This window comes from Rhinopithecus roxellana, chromosome 5, assembly GCF_007565055.1.
Source record: "Rhinopithecus roxellana isolate Shanxi Qingling chromosome 5, ASM756505v1, whole genome shotgun sequence".
Lineage (NCBI taxonomy): Eukaryota > Metazoa > Chordata > Mammalia > Primates > Cercopithecidae > Rhinopithecus > Rhinopithecus roxellana.
The window spans coordinates 71,620,145-71,645,237 of record NC_044553.1 but is presented as its reverse complement, the minus strand read 5'-3'; the positions used below and the strand labels follow the sequence as shown (position 1 = coordinate 71,645,237).

Below are 25,093 nucleotides of genomic sequence, written 5' to 3'. Positions count from 1 at the left end.
TTCTCAAGGGATCCTCCTCCCTTGGCCTCCCAAAGTGTTGGGATTATAGGCGTGAGCCACCGCACCTGGCCTATTATATCTTGATCATATCATCTACATTGACAATTTGATAGGAGTGATGTTAGTAAAGTGCTAAAAATAAAAACTTGAGCAAACCAGTAAAAGTATTATTTTAAAAAATAACTATAATTGTAAAGAATCAGGGATCTATCAACTTAAAATGAAAAAACTTAAAGGGCCGGGTGTGGTGACTCACATCTGTAATCCCAGCACTTTAAAGGGGAGACCGAGACAGGAGGATCACTTGAAGCCAGGAGTTTGAGAAAAAACTTGAATTCAGTTCTATTGCTTTTACAAAGCAATTAACCAAATCTGGTTTATGAAATGTATTTCTTTAGCTGAATGCTAGGAAGAGACCATCACCTTTCCTGGGCCAGAAGATACAGGCCTGGGGATCCAGACCAGGTAGGAGATCTGGCTTCCAAAGCCAGTTTTGCTGCAGTGCTAAGAGCATGGCCCTCGGCAAGTTACTTACTGTCTTGGAGCTCCAGTTTGTCCATGTGGATGGAAAGAGCTCCTGTTTTTCACACAGGATGTGTTAAGCTTTTAAGAAGGATATAGTGCCAGGATAATGCCCTGCCAATCTGGAGGCTGGTGTTTTTGTAAAGCTGTGAAAGGAAACTTTCTACAGTCTGAGAGAGAAAAGATGAGAGCTTCTCCCTTGTACAGCTCTCTATGTGACCACATGCTTTAGGTCTCTGACCTATCAAAGTAGGGCATATACCTTAGAGCTCCTCTGGCTGAATATTATTTCAGGGGTCTCAAAGATTGGCTATCTTGCTAAAGTAGTTTATCAGCAAAATATGAGAAATGGTTCACAAACTATAATATGGGAAATATTTAATCAGTAAGTAGGTATTTGCATTAAAAACAAAGCAGATGACAACTGCATCAAAGCACAGGGATAATTGCATGTTGAAATGATACTCGACTAAAGCAAGGGGCATGTAGGAAGTCACTTCGAATTGTGGTGTTGTAGAGAAGTACCTCATTGCTTGTTCCTCTTGTCACTTTGCTTCTTTTAAGTGACTTAAGCAAGGTATATTCTTAAATTGTGCCTTTATAAATCTTTTCAGTTGTGTAATGTGAAAATTATTAATATATGATTATCTAGACGTAGTTGTGTAGTGTATCATTTTCTTTGGATAGTGAATGAGATGTTGGCTTTTGTGCCATTTGTCTTGGGAAAAAAAGAATAGCTTTCTTTCACATCCACTTCTTTAGCCACACTTTATCTTTGATTTGGATGGGTTTATATATAACTGTGTGTGAGTGTGTATGTGGGTGTCTATTTTTGTTTGCTTTATGTGTAAGTGATAATAAGAATATATGAATCTAGTTGTCAGCTAGATTCTATTTGCATAAACAAAGGTGGGTACCCGCCCTCTGCAATGGCTACTCCCTTAAGAAAATTAAGTGTCCACAGAATTGGTGACCTGTTTTTAAGAGAACCTGTAACATCTTTCTAAATGAAAAATCATTCCAGCAATATTTACTATTGGCAATTTTCTTCTGTCTGCTTTTAGAACTTATTGGCCAACCAGGTCAGACATTATTAAAGTTCAAGGGGTCCAGGGGGAAGAGTAATGGTTTTGTGGTACTATGAATTTGAAATCTTGCCATTTTCAGGTGTTATAGCATCTGTTCTTACATGCCACTAAAAATGTGTAGAAGTTTTAGACCAAATTCAGGGTCAAAGTTACAAGAGTGATGATGCTTCTGACTCATTCTCTTAGCGTTATGTTACCCAAATTATCTGCATACCATGCTGTAGTAAGATCCTTTTTGACAAGTTATTTGAAAGAACTTATTATAATAAGGCTTTTTGGGGGGAGGATTTAGCACTTCTTGGCAATTTGTTTAGGTACAGTTGGAGAATCTGTTCTGACTGAACGGGATAGCTATTGACAATACCAGATAGACAGTAGGGAGTCCTTTAGTTCTGAGAAGAACTGTGTTCTACTTACCAGAAGCAATGTCTTTTGAATATAAAACTCTTGGGGAGACTGAGTCCTGTGCCACATACTCTTTTGAGAGTCTACTCTCCAGCATATGGAAGTTGTTGACAGACAGGTGCTTGATAAATATTTGTTGAAATACTGAATAAATGAACTAACCACCTATTTGGAGAGGCTTCTAAATGTGTAACTGTTTAATGTACATTGGTGAGTTTAATGAAATGAAGAGAGACTGAGAAGGAAACGTACAAAATTATCATGTGTTGGTTGAGTGAGTCTAGGTATACCTACATCTCTATGGAAATGGAATGTCCATACCTCATAAAATCAGCCGCTTTAAAAATTTTCTTAGTATTATCATTATCTTGAAAGAGAATAGGAGAAAGAAAGTTTGTGTTTTGGGAATCAAATACTTTATTCCTAAAGTTGGTAAATATTTTACTAAACGGAATTAATTGTGTCTTGAACTAACATCAGCAAGGCATTTGCCTTTTATCAAGTGAATATCAAGTTGTTTTTTTGGTGGTATCCCCTAGCCCCACACTCTGTTACTCACCAATGGTGTTTGTGAAATGAAATTCATAATTATTAGAGATAACTCTTAATGGAATAACGTATAGTAGGAATTTAAAATGACTTAAATTTATTGAATAAGTGAAGTGAATCAAGACAACTTTTAGCCATGGTACATTGTTCAGAGTTATATAGCAGCTTCATTTATGATTGTTGAGTTCACTTGGATAGAGTACTGTTCCCACGATAGAAAATGTAGGTTTCCCCAGGTGTCTGTTTTCTCGTTCTTCTAGTGTGATAGAATCCTCCAGTTTTGACCAGAACATGACTTCTAAGAACAGAGGCGTCCTTGTGTCTTTCATGGCCATGGGACTGAATTCTGGCTATTGCAGACTGAGCATAAGTTTCATGTGGCAGCTTCGTTTTATGTGGAGCCTTCCTTAAGAGACAGCCCTTGTCTCTGTTCTTCAAGATCCTTTCTCAGTCTTGCTGTCTGGAATGCGCATGCCACAGTCTTAACCGTAGGCTGACAGAATGGTGAGCTGACAGGAGCCTGGGTCCCAAGGACTTCCTGGAGCAAAACTGCTATGGTGGAAGAGACAAATCTTACTGGGAAAGACAAACATTTCTGTACTGTATAGTCCGTAGTTAATTTGGGATTGTATTTTCTCTCCCTTGTAACCGATCCTCACCCCATCTATGTAGAGATAGACGGGCTGAGTTTTATCAGATTGGATTTCTAGGAAATAAGATCAGAGTGAGGCTGCATGAAACCAAGTTTCTTACCATATTCAGAGCCATTTTAAAGTGTGTGCCTTACTGATTGCTGGTGCGTCATGTAACCTTTCAGTAAGCTTGGCATGTTATGATACTGAGTGTCTTTACTTCCCTGGTTCTGGATTTGGTCTGACTATGTCAGGACTTGTATATGGCTTTTACAGATTTCCTGCAATGACTGGTCTGCATTATCTTCCTGGATGTTGTAAAGATAGAGAGTTGGGTTAGGGAGAGGTTACTGATTATATAATCAACAGGTCACAGTGCTCTTTTTGGGCATCGTTATTTTTAGTCTGGACATGAACATCTTTTCCCTGAGAAAATGTTTCCATCAATCTCACTATTTGTTGATATCTCTTAAAAAGGTAACAGTTGGTTGCTTGAATTTTGTGATATTGTAGCCGTTTTATCAAAATGAAAGCAGAGGCCAAAACATACTAGGTTTTTGTTCTGTATTTGATATAGCCCAAATTTGTAAGACTTAAAAATCAATTAGTAGCACACATTCTCTTATTCTTCTTGTGAAGTTTCAAGTCACTAATTATTAGGCACCACAGTGTTTGGAAGCAAAACATCTCCGTTAGTAATGGCATCTCTGTTATGTATTCACATGTTGTCTCAATGCACGTTCATTCGCTGTGTCTGTGAGTTGCAGTGTTTTTACATTTTCCCTTAAAATGGATGTGTGTGTTTGGTACGCGGGTGTTAGGGAATGAGAGGAGGAGGGCCATTCTTCATTAAGTCATCACTTGAAAGGCTAATATGTGCAAGTCACTATGCTAACTATTGATGATGTAAAGTTAAAAAGATATAAAGATTGGAAAAAAAGGGATTCCCTGTCTTAAATAACTCAGTTTTGGAGAGGCGGCTGCAACGCCGAGCAGAGGAGGCAGGAACCGGAGCGCGAGCAGTAGCTGGGTGGGCAGGATGGCTGGGATCACCACCATCGAGGCGGTGAAGCACCAGATCCAGGTTCTGCAGCAGCAGGCGAATGATGCAGAGGAGCGAGCTGAGCACCTCCGGCGAGAAGTTGAGGGAGAAAGGCGGGCCCAGGAACAGGCTGAGGCTCAGGTGGTCTCCTTGAACAGTAGGATCCAGCTGGTTGAAGAGGAGCTGGACCATGTTCAGGAGCGCCTGGCCACTGCCCTGCAAAAGCTGGAAGAAGCAGAAAAAGCTGCTGATGAGAGTGAGAGGGGTGTATGAAGGTTATTGAAAACCAGGCCTTCAAAGATGAAGAAAAGATGGAACTCCAGGAAATCCAACTCAAAGAAGCTAAGCACGTTGCAGAAGAGGCAGATAGGAGGAAGTACGAAGAGGTGGCCCGTAAGTTGGTGATCATTGAAGCAGACTTGGAACGCACAGAGGAATGAGCTGAGCTGGCGGAGTCCTGTTGCCGAGGGATGGATGAGCAGATCAGACTGATGGTCTAGAACCTGCAGTGTCTGAGTGCTGCTGAAGAAAAGTACTCTCAAAAAGAAGACAAATATGAGGAAGAGATCAAGATTCTTGCTGATAAACTCAAGAAGAGACCTGTGCTGAGTTTGCTGAGAGATCAGTAGCCAAGCTGGAATAGACAATTGATGACTTGGAAGATAAACTGAAAATGCACCAGAGGAGCACCTCTGTAGACAGAGGATGCTGGACCAGACTCTGCTTGACCTGAATGAGATGTAGAACACCCCAGTCCCACCCTGCTGCTGCTCCTCCCTCTGACCCTGACTCCACCTGAGGCCAGCCTGCCCGAAGCTGCCCTTTAACTGAGGGCTGATCTTTAACTGGAAGGCTGCTTTCTCCTTCCACCACCCCCTCCTCCCCTGTGTCTGCCTCTTCCCGGAGATTCCAGCTGGGCTAGAGGCTGTGCACCTTTGGAAGCAACATTTAAGGGAATGTGAACACAATGCATAATGTCTGTAAAAAGCACGTTGTGATATACACATTCTGTATTTACCTTTTTTGTTGTTTTGTAGCAACCATTTATAAAACATTCCAAATAATTCCACAGCCCTGAAGTAGCAATCGAATCCCTTTCTCACTTTGGGAAGGTGACTTTTCACCTTAATGCATGTTCCCCTCTCCATAGAGGAGAGAAAAAGGTATAGGCCTGCCTTACTGAGAGCCAAACAGAGCCCAGAGAGACTCCACTATGGGAAACCTCACCGCTCTCTACAAAGTACTAGCTAAACCAGAAAGGTGATTCCAGGAGGAGTTAGCCAAACAACAACAACAAATGTGCTGTTCAGGTTTTCAGCTTTAAGATAACTTTGCATAATGTTATTTCTATTTTTTTTTTCATTAGAAGTCACCAAATTAAGATGGTAAGACCTCTGAGACAACATTTTTGTCCCATCTCTACGCCCTCCCAACTGCTTACAGAATGGATCATGTCCCCCTTATGTTGAGGTGACCATTTAAATGTTTTCCTGCCTTGTCTGAAGAAAGAAGAGTGTTTTCGACACTGATTTAGCCATGTGAAACTCATCTCATTACCCTTTTCTGGGTTTGGAGCTGCTGTCTGTATCTCTAGAAGTGCCATCTCATTGTGCTTTGTATCAGTCAGTGCTGGAGAAATCTTGAATAGCTTATGTACAACACTTTTTCAATTTTATATTACTGTGAAACTTTGCTTCTTTGGGTTTGTGGCACCCTGGCCACCCCATCTGGCTGTGACAGCCTCTGCAGTCTATGGACTGGCAGTTTGCAGATCTTTTTGTTTTTTTTTAAAGTTTCTTTCCCTACCCAGTCCCCATTTTCCGGTAAGGTTTCTAGGAGGTCTGTTAGGTGTATATCCTGCCGCTTATTGGCTTAAGATGTACCCTCCTTTGATGTGGTCTCGTTAGGGCTGATTGGGAGAAAGAGAAATCAGTAGTGCAACTGTGTTTGATACTGAATATTGGCCAGTGTCTTTTTGAAATAAAGAACCAGTCCCTCCAAAAATAAAAAATAATAATAATAAAAAGAACTCAGTTTAATGGAAAAGCAAATGAAGAAAAGAATACTTCAATTAAAATTTGTCTGCACAATGAAGTGTGGTCCAAAAAATAATGGCAGTTCAACATGAGACTTATTTATGGGCTCATTAAATCCAGAAGTCTGAAGGGTTTCATGAACTCCTAGCCCAAAACAATTCTACTGAGAGTCCCTGAAACAGCAGTGTGAGCCCCACAACAGCCGGCGAAAGATTCGTCTACCTACATTTGTGAATGCTTAAAATTTAGTCTTTTAAAAACACAGTCCTTCTCAAGTTCTTCTTTGTATTTTGGTTTGAAGCTACATGTTGTTTTTTCCTTTGGTTTTCTTCTTGGGGCATGATGTAATTGTCAGAATTCTGGTGCAGTTCAGGTTTGATGTCGTCATTTTGGAAATTCCCAGGTATCTGCCTTCATATTTTTATTCTAAAAGCAATTATGAAGAACATTTGCCTTCACAATGTTTCAATTCAGTCTAACATTGGACCAGTGGGAGAATAGAGCAAGAGCATTGATGGGGGAAAATGGATGTGTGTGCAGAAAAACGTAAGCAGCATGATGTAGCCTCTTCCTTCTTCTCATTATCTGGAATTCATGTCTAATCTCTTAACCACCAGGCTGAGGCACATCATACACATGATGGACACGTGAACTGGGGGAGTTGGGTCTCAGGGATTTGGAAGTGCCACATTAAGTTTGTAGAGGCTCTATCCTTTAAGAACTGGATGCTTCTGTGTATGTTTTGGTAATTCTTTTCTAAGCCTACATTTTTCTTTTCTTTTTTTTTTTTTTTTGAGACAGAGTTGCATTCTTGCTGCCCAGGCTGGAGTGCAATGGCTCAATCTTGGCTCACTGCAACCTCCGCCTCCTGGATTCAAGCGATTCCCCTGTCTCAGCCTCCCAAGTAGCTGGGATTACAAGCATGAGCCACCATGCCTGGCTAATTTTGTATTTTTAGTAGAGACGGAGTTTCTCCATGTTGGTCAGGCTGGTCTCGAACTCCTCACCTCAGGTGATCCACCCACCTCGGCCTCCCAAAGTGCTGGGATAAGCCTACTTTTTCTAGTCTGCCTAGAGTGATATCAGCCTTGTGCACATTCCAGTATTGTTCCAAGAATATAATGCAAGGCGGGGCGCCATGGCTTACACCTATAATCCTAGCACTTTGGGAGGCCGAGGTGGGTGGATCACAAGGTCAGGAGTTCGAGACCAGTCTGACCAATATGGTGAAACCCCATCTCTACTAAAAATACAAAAATTAGCTGGCCATGGTGGCGCATGCCTGTAATCCCAGCTATTCAGGAGGCTGAGGCAGGAGAATCGCTTGAACCTGGGAGGCAGAGGTTGCAGTGAGCCAAGATCGTGCTACTGTGCTCCAGCTTGGGTGACAGAGCAAGACTTTGTCTCAAAAAAATATATATATATATAATGCAAATGAAGTTGTTAAAGTATTACACCTTTTAATATTTCAGAACAAAGACTTATTTAAAACATTTATTCTGTTGGGGCATAGGCCTGTGAGCCTGTTAGAGCTGCAGCGGTGGGAACAGTTGGGCCGAACAGAGGATGACATGTTGCTTTTCGTGGAGCAGGTAGCATCTAAAGAAACTGGTTTAAGTCCTAATGCCAAACTATGACAAGAAATTGCTCCTGGGAATGCTGATGCCACCCCAGTAACTCATGGAACTGAAAGCTCTTGGCATGAAACAGCAGCCATCTCGGGTGCTCATCCTGAAGTTAACGCAGAGCTCTCAGAAGATACATGTAAAGAACATGAAGTAATGTGTTCTTCGTCTTGTGAAACCACAAGAAATACTACAGGCATTGAAGAATCAACCGATAGGATGATTTTAGGACCAGAAGATCTGAGTTACCAAATATATGATGTTTCCGGAGAAAACAATTCAGCAATCTCTACAGAAGACCGAAAAGAATATTAAAGAAACAATTAGAATTCTGTTTTTCACAAGAAAATTTGTCAAAGGATCTTTACTTGATATCTCAAATGGATAGTGATCAGTTCATCCCAATTTAGACAGTTGTTAACCTGGAAGAAATAAAAAAGTTGACTACAGACCCTGGTGTAATTATTGAAGTGTTAAGATTCTTCTCCCATGGTACAAGTTGATGAGAAGGGTGAGAAAGTGAGACCAAGTCATAAGCGTTGTATTGTGATTCTTAGAGGGATTCCTGAAACAACACCAATAGAAGAAGTGAAAGCTTTGTTCAAATTGAAAACTGCTCCAAAGCGATAAGCTGTGAATTTGCACACAGTAGCAGCTGGTATATCACTTCCCAGTCAGACACAGATGCACAACAGGCTTTTAAATCCTTAAGAAGTTAAAACATTTCAGGGTGAGCGAATTATGGCAAGGATAAAAGCCACCAACATTTTTTGCTAAGAATGGTCACTGATGAATGGATTCTAGTATCTATAGCCAGCCCATTCAAACGCAAGCACAGTATGCCTCCCCAGTCTTTAGGCAGCCTGTATATAATCCTCACCATCAGTACTTGGTCTATAGCATGGTTCCTCAGTTTTGGTCTCCAAATCCTACACCTTACTTTGAAACACCACTGGCCCCCTTTCCCAATGGTAGTTTTGTGAATGGCTTTAATTCACCAGGATCTTATAAAACAAATGCTGCTGCTATGAATATGGGTCGACCATTCCAAAAAATATCTTGCAAAGCCTCATTTTAGGTTATCCAGTGGTTCAGAACACTCAACAGAGGACTTTGTGTCGTTGGGGGATGGACAATGGAAGATCTAGTTCAAGAAATTTTTCACCTGAACAGCATAACCCTACAGTAACTGGGGATTAGGAGCAAACTTAACTTCAAAAGGAGACTTCCACTTTGCAGATGGAACAGAATGGGGACTATGGTAGGGGCAGAACTCTTTTCAGAGGTTGAAGACGACGACAAGATGACAGGATCTCAAGACCTCATCCTTCAACAGTTGAATCAAAGGCTCCAACACCGAAGTTTGACTTACTAGCTTCAAATTTTCCACCTTTACCTAGAAGTTCATCAAGAATCCCAGGTAAACTCATTTTGGAGAATAGGATGTCTGATGTTGTTAAAGGCATCTACAAAGAAAAGGATAATGAAGAATTGAGAGTTAGTTGCCCAGTGCCTGCAGATGAGCAGACAGAATGCACTTCTGCCCAGCAACTCAATATGAGTACCAGTTCTCCATGTGCAGCTGAGCTTACTGACAGCTCAGCAAAAAAAGGATCTAATAGAGGATTCCTCTGTTCAGAAGGATTGTCCCAACCAGACGACTATACCAGTTTCTCCTCCAAGTACTACAAAGCCATTGAGGGCAAGTACTGCTTCACCATGCAATAGTAACATAAATGCAGCTACAGCTGTGGCTCTACAGGAACCCCGAAAGTTAAGTTATGCTGAAGTGTGCCAGAAGCCCCCGAAAGAGCCATCTTCAGTTCTTGTGTAGCCACTATGGGAACTTTGCTCCAATGTAGTGTCTCCCACCAAAAACGAAGACAATGAACCTCCTGAGAAGTCCCTTGAGAAACCACATGAGAAGCCAGAAGCAAGGGCTAGTAAGGATTATTCTGGCTTCTGAGGCAATACCATTCCCAGGGGAGCAGATGGAAAAATCAGGGAACAGAGACGCCAGTTTAGTCATAGGGCTATACCTCAGGGAGTGACACGACATAATGGCAAAGAGCAATATGTGCCACCCAGATCACCAAAGTAAAAAACAACAAAACTTTTCAAAAACTTATTTCTCTTCCCGTTCAACTTGAGCTGTGGCTATACTGAACAGTTTTGGAGGGGAGAGGGTAGCCAGAAAGGAAACAGGAGAAAGTATGTCCTTAAATCATTATGGATTTTGGAGTTGTGAGTGATAGGATCCCAAAATTCATCTCTAATGTTATTTTTAAATGCTGGATGATTTCTATCTGTCTATCTATCTGTCTATCTATCTATCCATCCATCCATCCACACATATAAAGTATATTTTTTCTATTTTTGTTTTTGGTTTCAATTTGCAGAGATTTGCTGCCAGGAATCAATTTTGATGGTTCAGTTTTAGCTTGGAGGAAAAAAAAATACATTATACATCCTTCACTATAGGATATGAGGGAGTGAGAGAAAATATTTTTTGAAGAAGCATTTCTGTCAAATTAGAAATTACTTTTTAAAATCTATTTAAAGTTTGGCTTGGAGAATGCCATCTCTGACTATATGATCTTATATTGCAAAGCAGATTAGTGGCTGGGGAGCCTGTTGTGGGTGTGAGTGTGTACAAGAGCGATTGAAGCAAAATCTGTTGTCATGTTAGTAACCTGACTTGAAAACTGAATGTAAAACTTGAGTAGATTTTTTTTTCTAGTTTGAAATTTAGTCTGTCTTTTTGACCTGACTAATATTTCATTCAACATGTTGTAAAACTGTGATTTTACTTGAAGATGTGACTACTAATCAGTTTGATACTCAAGGAAAGAATGGGGGCTCTTCAAAAAATTGAAAATTTCATCTTGAATGTCAGCGCGTAGGTTTAATATATTTCAGAGGTTTAAACTTCCCTGTGATTCCCTCCACTAAAATGGGAAACACATTTTTTTTCTTACTCCATATGTTACTCTCTGTTCTTTGATTGCCCACCCCCAAAAGCAAAATAACCAACTACTTACTGAATTGTATATTTGTCATTGCTTTGACCAGTGTAGTCAAGTCATATAAATTGTTCTAAATTTCAAAATTGAACGTTGAAGTATTTACTCTTCTCTTCACACATTTAGAATTTTAGATCCCAAGATGGTAGGGCAGACTGACCCTACAGTAATTTATTTGTTGTCAGTGTTAAAGATGAAACATTGTAACTGACTCTTAAGTGTTAAATAGTGTAGAAGTAAAATATGATGATGATGATTATTTTAAAGGCTTAATTTTGAGGGGGACTTATTTCTGTTTACAGTGTATTTATCACCTTCCTTCCCTCCTTTTCTCCCCCCACACCCAAAAAATACAGTCTGGAATTCACTGAAACAGAACCAGCAAGTCATGAGATTTTTTAGTAAAATTGAGAAAGATGGTTGAAGAAAATTAATGCATAATTTCTCAGTGAAAAAGTTGTAGCTCTCATATGCTAAATACACAAGTTTACATGCTGTTATTTAGAAAATGGCTAAAATATTCAAAGCCGTGTTGCGTTAATCTGCTTTAGGTCATCGCATGTTCAGAGTTCTATGTAAGGTGGGTTTTATTTTTCTTTTAAGGGATAGTTTGTAATAGTAAGAACTGTCCCGTATGTGAGATCACATGTATACAAATCGAAACTGTAAACTGTGAGCACTGGAAAGCACCATTGTGACATAGAGTAAACATCTTAGTAATATGTTAAAGTGAATGTAAATGGTTAAAATTACATTACTGTGAAATTTACCTTCCAACTCTAAGGTAAGCTTTGGAGATACGTGTTAGCAATGAACTGTTAAGAGCTTTGAAAAATACTGCACATGTCTGTACAAGCCAGAATTACTATTTCTTTGACTTATTACTAGCATGGCAGTTGCTTTTGGTTTGGTTGTTTTGTGACGTGGTATACTACATTTACTCAGTTTACAACTATTCATTTCTACACACTATTTTTTTAAAAAAATCACCTACTAGGTGAAACATACAATAAAATTACCTGCGCTGAAATCTGGGGGAAGTTTAGGTCCTTTAAAAAAATGTATTAATCATTGACTACATCTATGATAAAAGTGCTTATTCTGGTTTACTAAGATAATGCAGTTGGTGGAAATGATAAACATTTTAAGTGTTAACATCCTTTGAATGCATTGGATTTCAGAGAATAAACATTTTGTAAAAATAAAAAAATTTATTCTGTTTGCATCACTTTTAGATGGACAGATTCCTTGGTGCTAGACATTCAGAATTGTGTGAAGGGCAGTATCTGACACAATTATAATATTTAGGGAAAGCTTTTGTTGTTTGACCTGACAACAAATTCAGGTGTTCCCCCCCCCCCCCCCGCCAAGGGCTTTTAATAGAATTGCTTTGGTCTAAGAATTCATGATAGACTAAATGAAATCCTTCAGTCTGCTGGATTTAGTGAGACCATAAATTAGCCTCATGGTGCATGTTCTTTCTTTTCCCTGTTTCATTTGACACAATTCATTGAAATGATGACTACCTATAAGTGGTTAGAATTTTCTGTGTGGAAAACTTGAAGAGAAAAACTTTTCAAAGCAAAGTGTTTCTTTCATCATGGTGTCATCTGCTTTTGATCTTTTCCATTGTGCTTACACTTAAAACTAGATTTCAATATATGTTCCCTAATGGTAAAAGTTTATATGCAAAATAGGTTTTCTGGCATTTTTTACTGCCACATATAGAGTGAAGCTAGTGGTGACCCAGTTTTTCTCATGGGGCTTGAGGAAGGGGTGTGGACAGTTGGACCTGCCTGTAGACCTCCCTCTCTGCTCTTTAACTGACATAGAAGTGGTAGAAAGGAAACCCAAGCAGGTGTCTCATTGGCATGCCAGTGTGGAATAGAGAGAGGCAGTGTTCATAGCAGCTGGGGGACCTCTGTCATGGGGAGCAGGGCCCAGCAGCTCAGGTTGGCCTTGGGGACAGGTTCCTGGCCTGAGCAAGTTCTTGAGTAACTTTAATTCTAGCTAGATTTCTAAAGACAAGATCTTCATACACAGAAAAGCTAGGAAGCAGACTGTATTTCACCTCAGGGGCCTGTGGTTATAGACTTATGGAAACATGACGAGCCAGGGTAACAGCAAATGGGACTTATCCATGGGTGCCAGAGTATTTGGCCACATTCTTCCCACCTGAGGTTAGGGCTGGTCTGGAAGTCATGGGCAGACCCCAGGGTGAGGTCAAGTAGCTCTAGCAGAAACCAGGCAGAGCCTGGCCTCCCAGTAAGGGGCAGGGAGCACTTCCCCAAGTGGGTCCTGTCTTGAATCATGTTGGTGTTTGTATCAGGGGAGGCAGCCTTTCTGGCTTCCTCTGGTCTGGGGAGGCCATTTTGATGGGGAGAAGAGAATTGAAGCTTCTTATATCAAATTCAGCCATTTCTAAGTGTTGAGACACACGATTGCATGGAACTGCCATGTGCAGGGCGCACATTCAAATTTCGGGAGAATCAAATATGATCTAATGCAATATAAGCTGTGGTTCTATAAAATTTTGCATTTGTTTTTAGGGCTTTTGCAGCTATTGGGGGCTTTCACAGGATGTGAATTTTGTGTTTTTTCGGTTGGGTTGTGTTATTTTGGGAACATATATGAAACTCAGTCACATTTTTAGGATATTGTATATGTGCCAAGGGAAATGTATGTTTTTCCGCCTGAATTTTTTTTTTTTTTTTTTTTGAGACGGAGTCTTGCTCTGTGGCCCAGGCTGGAGTGCAGTGGCGCGATCTCGGCTCACTGCAAGCTCCGCCTCCCGGGTTCACGCCATTCTCCTGCCTCAGCCTCCCGAGTAGCTGGGACTGCAGACACCCGCCACCACGCCCAGCTAATATTTGTATTTTTAGTAGAGACGAGGTTTCACCGTGTTAGCCAGGATGGTCTCGATCTCCTGACCTGGTGATCTGCCTGCCTCGGCCTCCCAGAGTGCTGGGATTACAGGCATGAGCCACTGCGCCTGGCCTTCTGCCTGAATTTTTATATCTTATATAAATAACATTAAAACCAGAAAAAAAAAAAAAGATGAAGAAATCACCCAAAAACCCAAATCCATACTTTTTTTTTTTAAACAATTGTGCCTTCTCTTTTAGATCTTGAACATATTCTCACTTGAGACTGTAATTATAAACATCAATAAAACTTTATGTATTTTTTACTTTATATTTATTTGCAGCCAGTAGTTGCATGTTAACTTTATCGAGTGATGAACTCGTATCTGCCAAGTTGAACTTCAGTAGTGAATGGTGGATTTTAAGGTGAAAATGGCTTTCTGTGCAGGCTCCATTCTTTTGGCAAGTGTTGCAGTGGGGGTAACCAGTTGTTGAATGCCACAAGGCAGACAGCTCAGTACCCTGGACAGGGTCCTGGAAGTTGCTGTAGGGCTTGAGGGGAGCACTCCTATGGTGTGGTTGGAACGTTGTTATTTGTTATAAGGCCTCTGAACTCGACTTTCTGGTCCTGTGGTAAGTTCCACAAGCTGTCTAAAACCTTTAGTAACTTTTCATTTTTTGTTGAAACTAAATTGAGTAGATTAAGTTGTTTGCAACTAAGCATCTTGTGAAACATTGGCATACTGGTTCTTGAAAGTAATTTGTTTTATCATTTGGAGGCAGTGATTAAGAACCTAGAGTCTAAGGCCAAACTGCCGATATTCACATCCTGACTGTGTTAATTTGGAGAAGATACTTCACTTTTCTCCCTTAGTTTCTTAAGAAAACACTACTATTATTATAGTGATGATAATTAAATGAAACAGTACCTGGTAGCTAATAAGTGTTCCCCCAGTGTTACCATCTTCATTATCATGATCATCATGACAGTAGGTATTTATTTGAGCACCTACTCTTTATTAGAGTTCAACAAAATGAGGAAAAGTTACAAATAGGATATTCTAGCAAACTTTAGTATATAACAAAGCCTAATTGTACTGTGCAGAGTCTTAATGACAGCTCCATCTCTGCTCATCCTCTGGTTTCTCTTAAGACACATAGAGAAGCAGGCAAGGCATTTATAGCCATCTAAGATTGGATTTATTGCAATGAATAACATTAAGTGCTGAGAATAACTGACAAAAGGATTTGATTGTGAATCAAGAATAAAAAGCTTGTGGTAAGATTTAAAATTTTGTGTTTAATAAGAGAAGAGCTTAATGCATTGTAAGGTGTTCCATTTGTTGTTTTAACACAGCATTTATTATTAAAGTGGGTGGTTGTAGAATAATTATAGTCCATATCATGATGATGATGTTGTTTTCAGAGAAGATAGAAAATCTATAGTTTTTTCAAACTAATAAAGTAAGGAAAACATGTCATCTACTGAGGCTTGAAATAGTTTGCTTGACCTCGTAAGAGTACTACTAAGATTATTTAGGGGAACTACATATTCAGGAAGGTACTTTTATGTAAATTTTTGCATTTCCTTGTGAAATTTTTAAAAGTATCAGCTTGGTAATTGGGGGTTGCGATGGGAGTAAGAAGCAGAAGACAGGGAAAAAGTATGAGAGTATTAATACTATTATTTTAATATAACTGAGAATTTATTTGGGAAGAAAGTGGTAAAGATGGTAGTTATACCTACAATTTTTATAAATTATAAGAATTACAAAGTGAAAGTGGCCAATCATTAATACAGGTTTTATATGAGGTTTCTGTGACCTATTAAATTAAGAATGATTAGTGGGGTAGAACATATTTTTGTGTAGAAAAAGAATAAGGAAATATTTAAATGGTTTTAAAAAGTATTCCTGGCTGGGTGCGGTGGCTCACACCTGTAATCCCAGCACTTTGGAAGGCTGAGGCAGGCGAATCACAAGGTCAGGAGATCAAGACCTTCCTGCCTTACATGGTGAAACCCTGTCTCTACTAAAAATACGAGAAAAAATTAACCAGGTGTGGTGGTGGGCACCTGTAGTCCCAGCTACTTGGGAGGCTGAGGCCAGGAGAATGGCGTGAACCCAGGAGGCAGAGCTTGTAGTGAGCCAAGATCGCACCACTGCACTCCAGCCCGGATGACAGAGCGAGACTCCATCTCAAAAAAAAAAAAAAAAGTATTCTAAACTTTTTTACTCTGCGAAAAGGTTGGAAAGTAACTTTGCTTATTAGACATAGACTAGTAGCATTATGGTCACGGAATTAAATTTAACCTCTAGATGTTCATTCACTTATGATTGCATAGAGTTAGTAGGATGTCTTAGGTATTCTAGCAGGATTTCATACATTGAAGAATTCTCTGATAAGAGAGATTCATTCATGGCATTTTCTGTATAAGCAAAACCAGAAAATATTTGAAATTTAGAGGAAAAAAAATTGGACACCTTTGAGTAAAATTAGATTGCTTCATAAAACCCAACATATATAGCTAACCTGATGCAGCCACAAACTTGGTTTTCTGTGGAAGTTTTTAGAACTTGCTTTTCAAGAAACAGTCACAGAGTTGAACTTGGGAGAGGATGGCCCAGTCCTGGATCTTGAAGAATGAGTTAGCTAGGTGGGAATACTGTCTTAATCGTCAACTCTCAGTGTGGCCTATTATGTGAGGATCCCCAGTGCCTTAGTGTGCTCAGACTGCCATAGCAAAATATCATAGTGGAAGTGGGGGGTCGGGGAGGGTGTTTGCTAGGGGTCATGGCTAAGCTGAGCCAGCATGGGACAATCTGGGCCGTGTCTGGCACCATGTCCCCAGGGATGTGGTGAGTCCACTTGGAGAGCACTTCCACAGGCTTGATGACCTCGTCTGTGGACCACTGGATCGTAGACAGGGAGATGCCACCCCTCTTGCCAGTGAGGTCTTGATGGTGGAGGACAGCGTTGCTCCAGGTGATGCCGAGATGGTCCAGGATGAGTTTGAGGGAGCTCCTAGGCTACAGCACCAGCTGCTTGTAGTACACGAGCAGGCACTTTTCCTTGCCCACCTCCATGCACTGGGCGTACATCACCTTTATGACCTTGTTCCACTTGGTCAGGCAGTTGCCATAGCTGCTGAGGTCGAAGCCTGTATAGTGAGTGACCTTGCACGTGATCAAGGAGTGCATGGAGACATGGCCGCCCTGAGCCATAAGCAGGAACTTGGAGTTGGAGAACAGGTGCGACAGGTAGGCCAAGGATTCAAGGACTTGAGTCTGAAGTGGTCCTTGTTGCAGAGCACATGGGCTGGCCCCCTTTGCTTAGAGATCTTCACCTCCAGGATGAAGGCCTGCATGGCAATGTCCAGCACCTTGTCAGTCATGCCCGCTGTGTCCAGCTGTAGTTTCTTGTGGCCTGACTTGGACCAGGCCTGGTGCATGGCCAGCACACAAGGGATGATGTGCATTTCCTTGCTGCAGTGCACCTCAAGGTGGGCATCCAGTCCAGTGAGCATCAGCATGGTGCAGCTGCAGACCATACTGCCCATGAAGATGAGTGGCATGGCCTTGCTGTAGTGGTACTCCATGTGGTCCATCAGATCCACAGGGTCCACTCAGGGCTCCACCTGCCAGCACTGCCTGGCACATTAGTATCTGCTGCCCCAGCTGGACCACCATCACCAGGGCCAGGGCACAGCCAGCCCGACCTGGCAGGCCCATCCTGGGACTCACTTCAGGGACTGTACTGACAGGTCAGTGGGTGGCCCACTGGGTTCACATCATGCAGAGACTCAGGGAGGCGGTCCCATGTGCCCAGTGACTCCTGGCTCAGCAGCTGCCCCTGCTGAAGAAGTGGGAGGCTTGTAATTTTTTTTTTTTTTTTGGATACCAGGTCAGCATGAGTTTATGGAACACTGGCTACAGTAAATGTGTGAAACATTGTAAATATTTTTTTTCCAATTTTAATTAAATTTATTATTGATTTACATGCAGTTAAATTCCCTCCTTTTCTATACAGTTCTGCAAGTTTTGACAAACACATGGAGTTGTATAGCCACTACCACAGTCAAGATGTTGAACACATCTATCATCCCCTAAAAATTCCATTAGCCCTTTTGTGGTCAGTTTGTCCTCCCTGCCCTGGTGCCTAAGAATCACTTATCTGCCTTCTGTCGCTCTATTTTTCCTTTTCCAGAATGCCATAGAAATGGAATCATGTGGTAGATAGCCTTTTGAGTTTGGCTTCTTTTAACTAGTAGATCACATTTGTGATTTCTCCATGCTGTTGCTTGCATTGTTGCAGAGTAGTATTCCATTATATGGATGTATCATAGTTTGTTCATCCATTATTGAAGGTTGTTTGTGTTCTTTCCAATATAGATGAGGCTGCTATAAAAATTTGTGTGTAGGGCTTTGTGTGGTAAATTTCTAGAAGTGCCTCAGGATAGATCATCCCCATAATCTAACTCAAACCTAATTTAGGTAAGATTTGGGGGTTTGAGCTGATGCTTATTTAGATGACATTTTGAACCTGAGTTGATTCTGTAATGAGTTGGGACTTTGGGGGATGCTGGGATGGGGCAAATATATTTGACATGTGGGTCAGATATGAATCTTTGAGGCCAGAGAGTGGATGGTGGTGGCCACAAAATAAGTCCCTTAAAGATATTAAGGTCCTGGGGGTCAGGAGCAAGATGGCCGAATAGGAACAGCTCCAGCCTCCAGCTCCCAGCTCCAGCCTCCAGCTCCCAGCGCGAGCGACAGAGAAGATGGGTGATTTCTGCATTTTCAACTGAGGTACCAGGTTCATCTCACTGGGGAGTGCTGGACAGTTGGTGCTGGTCAGCTGGTGCAGCCCGACCAGGGAGAGCTGAAGCAGGGTGAGGCATCGCCTCACCTGGGAAGCACAAGGGGGAAGGGAATCCCTTTTCCTAGCCAAGGGAAACTGAGACACACAACACCTGGAAAATCGGGTAACTCCCAGCCTAATACTGCGCTTTACGAAGGGTCTTAGCAAACGGCACACCAGGAGATTATATCCCACATCTGGCCCGGAGGGTCCCACGCCCATGGAGCCTCCCTCATTGCTAGCACAGCAGTCTGAGATCTAACTGCAAGGCGGCAGCAAGGCTGGGGGAGGGGCACCCGCCATTGCTGAGGCTTAAGTAGGTAAACAAAGCCTCTGGGAAGCTCGAACTGGTGGAGCGCAGGGCAGCTCAAGGAGGCCTGCCTGTCTCTGTAGACTCCACCTCTGGGTGGAGTCTGACAGCTGTCTGACAGCTTTGAAGAGAGCAGTGGATCTCCCAGCACGGAGGTTGAGATCTGAGAACGGACAGACTGCCTGCTCAAGTGAGTCCCTGACCCCTGAGTAGCCTAACTGGGAGATATCCCCCACTAGGTGCAGACTGACACCTCACACCTCACACGGCGGGGTATACCCCTGAGACGAAGCCTCCAGAGCAAGAATCAGACAGCAGCACTCGTTGTTCAGCAATATTCTATCTTCTGCAGCCTCTGCTGCTGATACCCAGGCAAACAGGGTCTGGAGTGGACCTCAAGCAATCTCCAACAGACCTACAGCTGAGGGTCCTGACTGTTAGAAGGAAAACTAACAAACAGAAAGGACACCCACCCGAAAACCCCATCAGTACATCACCAGCATCAAAGACCAAAGGCAGATAAAACCACAAAGATGGGGAAAAAGCAGGGCAGAAAAGCTGGAAATTCAAAAAATCAGAGCGCATCTCCCCCTCCAAAGGAATGCAACTCATCGCCAGCAACGGATCAAAGCTGGACGGAGAATGACTGACGAGTTGAGAGGAGAAGGCTTCAGTCAATCAAACTTCTCAGAGCTAAAGGAGGAACTACGTACCCAGCGCAAAGAAACTAAAAATCTTGAAAAAAGAATGGAAGAGTGGATAACTAGAATAATCAAGGCAGAGAAGGACATGAACGAACTGACAGAGATAAAAACCATGACATGAGAAATACATGACAAATGCACAAGCTTCAGTAACCGACTCGATCAACTGGAAGAAAGAGTATAAATGATTGAAGATCAAATGAATGAAATGAAGTGAGAAGTCTAGAGAAATAAAAGGAAAAAGAAATGAACAAAGCCTCCAAGAAATATGGAATTATGTGAAAAGACCAAATCTACATCTGATTGGTGTGCCTGAAAGTGAGGGGGAAAATGGAACCAAGTTGGAAAACACTCTTCAGGATATCATCCAGGAGAACTTCCCCAACCTAGTAAGGCAGGCCAACATTCAAATTCAGGAAATACAAAGAACACCACAAAGATACTCCTCGAGAAGAGCAACTCCAAGACACATAATTGTCAGATTCACCAAAGTTGAAATGAAGGAAAAAATGTTAAGGGCAGCCAGAGAGAAAGGTCGGGTTACCCACAAAGGGAAGCCCATCAGACTAACAGCAGATCTCTCGGCAGAAACTCTACGAGCCAGAAGAGAGTGGGGGTCAATATTCAACATTCTTAAAGAAAAGAATTTTCAACGCAGAATTTCATATCCAGCCAAACTAAGTTTCATCAGTGAAGGAGAAATAAAATCCTTTACGGACAAGCAAATGCTTAGAGATTTTGTCACTACCAAGCCTGCCCTATAAGAGATCCTGAAGGAAGCACTAAACATGGAAAGGAACAACCAGTACCAGCCATTGCGAAAACATGCCAAAATGTAAAGACCATCGATGCTGGGGAGAAACTGCATCAACTAACGAGCAAAATAACCAGCTGATATCACTATGACAGGATCAAGTTCACACATAACAATATTAACCTTAAATGTAAATGGACTAAATGGTCCAATTAAAAGACACAGACTGGCAAATTGGATAAAGAGTCAAGACCCATCAGTTTGCTGTATTCAGGAGACCCATGTCACATGCAGAGACACACATAGGCTCAAAATAAAGGGATGGAGGAAGATCTACCAAGCAAATGGAGAACACAAAAAAGCAGGGGTTGCAATTCTAGTCTCTGATAAAATAGACTTATGTTGTCTTAGTCTGTTTTTGCTGCTAGAAAGGAATACCGAAAGCTGGGTATGTTATAAATAAAAAAGTTTTACTTGGTTCACGGTTCTACAAGCTATACAAGAAGCAGGGTGCTGGCTTCTACTTCTGGTGAGAGTTTCAGGACGCTTCTACTTATGGCAGAAGGCAAAGGGGAGCTGATATATGCAGAGACCATTTGGTGAGAGAGGAGGAGGAGGAGGGGAGAGAGAGGAAAGAAGGGAGGTGCCAGGCTCTTTTTAACAACCTGCTCTTTAGAGAACCAACAGAGCGAGAACTCAGGAATATGAGAACTCACCCAGACAATTATGAGAGATCTGCCTCCATGACTCATACATCTCTCATTAGGCCCCACCTTCAACACTGGGAACCAACCTCCAACATGAGATTTGGAGGAGGTCAAGCAAACCAAACTATAGCAGATGCCTACCAGAAATTTGCAAAAGAAAACTAGCATTTCAAAGGACTGAACAATGGTCCTATATCAGGCGAAATGACACATACCCTGGAAAAATAATCACTTTTAATGTTGTGAGGTCACACTTAAAATTTTGTATTTATAATGGAAAAAATGGAAGTCATAGAGGAAAAGAAGTTCATAATTTTGATCTTCTATTTTTTAAGAAAGGCTTTATGGAGATATTTGTGTACCATAAATTTCACTCCTTAAAAATATACAATTCAGTGGTTTTTAGTATATTCACGAAGCTGTACAACCATCACCACTGCCTAATGTCAGAACATTTTCGTCACCTCCGAAAGAAATCCTGTATTAATTATCAGTCACTCCCGATCCTTCCCTCTCCTTGTCCCTGACAACTACTAATCTGCTTTCTGCTTCTATTGATTTTCCTGTTCTAGACATTTCGTACAAATAGAATCATGCAAGATGTGGCCTTTGTGACTGGATGTTTCCATTCATATATTTTACAGATTTATCTGAGTCATGCATATATCAGTACTTCATTTTTTCTTGTTGCTGGATAATAGTCCATTGAATGGGTATATCACATTTTATTTATCCATTCATCAGCTGATGGACATTTGGGTTGTTTCTACTTTTTGGCTATTATGTATAATGTTGCTATGAACATTTGTGTATAGACTATTGTTTAAAAACATGTTTTTAGTTCTCTTGGGTATATACCTATGAGAAGAATTACTGGGTCATATGATAACTGTGTTTATTTATTTATTTATTTATTTGTGTATATTTATTATACATATTATTTGAGACAGGGTCTTGCTCTGTTGCCCAGGCTAGAGTGCAGTGGCACAGTTCTAGCTCACTGCAGCCCTGAACTCCTGGGCTCAAGTGATCTCCCCACCTCAGCCTCCCAAGTAGCTGGGACTACAGGCATGCACCACCACGCCCAGCTAGCTTTTTAAGGAATTTTTTGTAGAGATGGAGTCTAACTACGTTGTCTAGACTGGTCTCGAACTCCTTAGCTCAAGCAATTCTCCTGCCTTGGCCTCCCAGAATGTTGTGATTACAGGTGTGAGCCACCATGCCTAACCATGACTCTGTATTTAATATGTTGAGAAACAAACTCTTTTCCAAAGCGGCTACACCATTTTGCAATCCCATCAGAAATATATGAGGGTTCCAGTTTCTCTACATCTTTGCAGCCTCAAAACTACAGTCTCTGGGACATTCCGCTCCCGTCTCCCACCCCTCTGAAGCACAGAGAGGAGCTTTCTCTGAAGTTCTCTCATCTGACTAAGGGATGTTCCTCCAGAAGGAATGTGATTGTCAGGAATACCTTCCCTGAAATCTACACTAACCAGAAAAGATTACTTATGTCACAGAAGAGGAGACTGACAGGTCTCCATGCCCAGGATACCACACCCAGACAGACTTTACACCTGTTCTTCTGAGAGCTGCCACCTGAGAGACTTTATCTGCATAATAAGACGATCTTTGTTTATAGTACAGTTCCTCCCCTTGCCCTCCCATAGTTCAACCATCTGGCCTTTCTCTGCGTCTCACACTTTGTGGGATCTCCCATACATATACATGTTATAAGTGTGTACACCTCTTCTTCTGCTAATCGATTGTCAGTTTATTTTATAGATTGTAATTATTGAATTTCCAGAGGGGAAGGAGAGGGTTCTCTCCCCTCTGCAGCATGTAGGGCAAAAGAGAAGACTGAAGAGACCGCATTTAAAAAGATGACTGAAACATTTCTTACAAATCTATTATTTATATAATATGTTGAAGTTATTGTGATTATTTCAGAGAAAAATGGCCAGAAACCTGGTCTTGCAAGTGAAGTTGTCACAGAGGCCTCTTATTCTTTACCTGATTGATGTTATAACTTGTTCTAAAAAGTTAATACCTAAATTTAATTAGAAATGAAAGAAGTGTAGGTACTTAAGACTCTCATTAAATCAGAACATTTAGAAAAGGGTGGGACTTAGAGCAGAAAAGAATCTTAAAGAGCAGTTTATCCAACTCCTCCTCAATTTTGTCCTTCTTTTCTTTTTGCCTCCCTAATTAATTTTTTTTATGAAATATAGCACAAATATAAAAGAACAGAGAATGATAAATGAACCCTTTGAATATGCAATCTGTTTCTACTTGCTTCAGGTGCTTTTGACTTTTACAGAAATGCTATTCCAATACTGTTCTACATTCCCTTTCCGCTTCTGATTTTTAATTTTTTAATAAAATATTGTAGGTATGGTTGAATGTACTTCTCCCTGATTTCTTTCCTCTTCTCTGCTGCCTGAGGTAACTATTATCTTGAGTTTAGTGCTTATCAGTCTCATATATTTCTTTTACCACATCCATATATATATTCACAAAAAAAAGGTCATTATATTTTGCTGTTTGATACTTTATATAAATGGTGTTACATGTGAATGTAATTCTATAATGTACTTTTTTGGGTAAACACTACATTTTTTGACATTTATCTATGCTGATACCTGGTAGTGTAAGTTCCCTGCTTGTTATTGCTTTCCAGAATTTGTTAGCTATTCTTATGTATTCGTCTTGAATTTTAACATAAATTTATTATGTTCTACCCGAAGATCTGTTGTGAATTTGGTAGCATTTTTATTAAAATTATAGATTAATATGTGTAGAACTGATAATTTTATTTATACTATTGTTCCACCCGTGATACTTTTTTTTTTTTTTTTTTTTTTTGAGACAGAGTCTCACTTTGTCACCCAGACTGGATTGCAGTGGTGAGATCTTAGCTAACTGCAACCTCTGTCTCCCGGGTTCAAGCAATTCTGCTGCCTCAGTTTCCCAAGTACCTGGGACTACAGGTATGCGCCATCATGCCCAGCTTATTTTTTCTATTTTTTGCAGAGACCACTGTGTTACCCAGGCTGGTCTCGAACTCCAGGCCTCAAGTGATCTGCTCGCCTCAGCCTCCCAAAGTGCTGGGATTACAGGTGTGAGCCACCACGCCCAGTCCACCCATGATACTTTCTTTATAAAAATGTCACAGTTCTGTGTTTAGTCAGAAACACTTTTACACTCTTCAGTAATGTTTTATAACTTGCTTCAAAAGTTTTGGCTGGGTGTGGTGGCTCACGCCTGTAATCCCAGCACTTTGGGAGGCCGAGGCAGGCGGATTACGAGGTCAGGAGATCGAGACCATCCTGGCCAACATGGTGAAACCCCATCTCCACTAAAAATACAAAAAAATTAGTCTGGTGTGGTGGCGCATGCCTGAAATCCCAGCTACTCGGGAGGCTGAAGCAGGAGAATCGCTTAAACCAGGGAGTCGGAGGTTGCAGTGAGTCTTGATCGCACCACTGCACCCCATCCTGGAGACACAGCAAGACTCCGTCTCAAAAAAAAAAAAAAAAAAAGTTTTATATATTTTTTAAAAACACATTTCTAAATACTTTATGGCTTTTGATTGTGAATGATAGCTATTTTTCTATTCCATTCTCTCATTGGATAGTACTGATTTATAAGAATTCTTATTTTTTATATTAATCTTATCTCCAGTTACCTTTCTGAGATACTAGTTTTCTACCTTGTTTGTAGATCTTCTTGCTGCTTTTATGTAGAAAGCCATCTCATCTGCAAATAAGGAGGGTTTGTTTGTTTTATTCCTTCTTGACGCTCTTATTTCTTTTCCTATTTTCTTTTGTTTGGTAGGATACATAATTTGCTAAGACCTCCTACAGTAAAACCAGTTCCTTTCCCCTTTTTTCCTAAAGTCTGGTTAATGATACAAAGTTCTCACAAATTTTGATACATACCATCATTGCTCAATTTTATGCATTTTTGTTT

The 25,093-nt window shown here is 41.0% G+C and overlaps 1 protein-coding gene and 2 pseudogenes across 5 annotated transcripts in view; all 3 read left to right on the top strand.

Annotated features, from left to right (window-relative positions):
• The window catches only part of C5H15orf41 (chromosome 5 C15orf41 homolog), a 229,578-nt gene that overhangs the window by 29,076 nt on the left and 175,409 nt on the right, over positions 1-25,093 (top strand). The gene's annotated exons all lie outside the window — the stretch shown is intronic.
• Positions 4,236-4,982, top strand: LOC104665654 (annotated as a pseudogene).
• LOC104665653 lies at positions 7,846-10,000 on the top strand (annotated as a pseudogene).